This window comes from Aptenodytes forsteri, unplaced genomic scaffold (assembly GCF_000699145.1).
Source record: "Aptenodytes forsteri isolate BGI_AS27 unplaced genomic scaffold, ASM69914v1 Scaffold119, whole genome shotgun sequence".
Classification (NCBI taxonomy): Eukaryota; Metazoa; Chordata; class Aves; order Sphenisciformes; family Spheniscidae; genus Aptenodytes; species Aptenodytes forsteri.
This window is the reverse complement of record NW_008796165.1, coordinates 4,140,399-4,141,493: the sequence shown is the minus strand read 5'-3', so window position 1 is coordinate 4,141,493 and position 1,095 is coordinate 4,140,399.

The following is a 1,095-nucleotide window of genomic DNA, read 5'->3' as shown; positions in this document are numbered from 1 at the left end:
CCTCCCTCCCCGCAGCGGCGGCCGGGCCGGGCGTGGGATGCTCCGGCCCGGGAGGGAGCAGCGCTCCACGAGGTGGCAGCAGGCCCCCTCTTTCCTGCGTGGAGAGATCTCTCGTTTAGGAGACGAGCAGAGCGGATGCTGGAGAAGACCCCGACAGCGCGTCTCAGCCCAGCGCTACGGCGTGCCTGAGAGCATCTTCCGCAAAAAGTCCCCTCTCGAGGCGAGGAAAAAGACCAGCAAGAACAAACTCCGATGCTGAGAAGTAGAGCTCGTGAGTTAATATGGAACAGCATCTGGCCCTAGAGCTGCCTGCCCCTGGAAGTTGTACTTGATCCTATTCCTCAGCTTTAACTGAATGTTAAAACCGAAAGTCTAATGGCAGGAATAGCTTTACTGCCCTTCCCATGTCGGCAGGCCAGGTTATACCACTTCCCTCTCCATCACCCAGAAAGGGCTGTCCATTTTTTAAGCGAATCTGTGCAATGTTGTGGTTAGACAGACCACGGTCCAGCTTCTGGAAACCTTGGTGAATCGGGACTGTGGAGCTCCCTTGGGTTCCCCGTAGCCCCCCAGCCCTGGGGAGGGAGCTGAGCTTAGCGCTGCTCTCCGGAAAGGCTGGCAGGACACGCCGGCACACGGGGCTGGGGGCTTGGGGGACAGTCAGGAAACAGGATAGCACAACCGGGGGCCACAGCCACCGTCTGGACCCCGCAATGCATCCCCTTTCCTCTGGCACTCCTGGGCACACCCTACGCACAGCTCCTGCATCCAGCCCTGGTCATGAGCAAGGGAGGCAGGGGCTCACAGGGCAGCTGCTCACTCTGCCGGCCTGGCATCCCCCCATCCCCTCCCCTTTGAACTTGAGCCCCCACCCCCTTGTCTCTATATCCTCACACAGCTGCATACCCACCCCAGCACCGCTGGCTGGAGACGAGCCACCTGGGCAGGGCAGGGCTGGGGTGGACAGAGGGATGCACAGCACCCTTTGGTCACCCTCCCAAACCCATGGGGGCTGGGGGGGGGGGGGGGGGGGGGGGGGGGGGGCCCCCCCCCCCCCCCCGGGGGGGGGGATGCTGTGGATCCCACCCTGCCCAC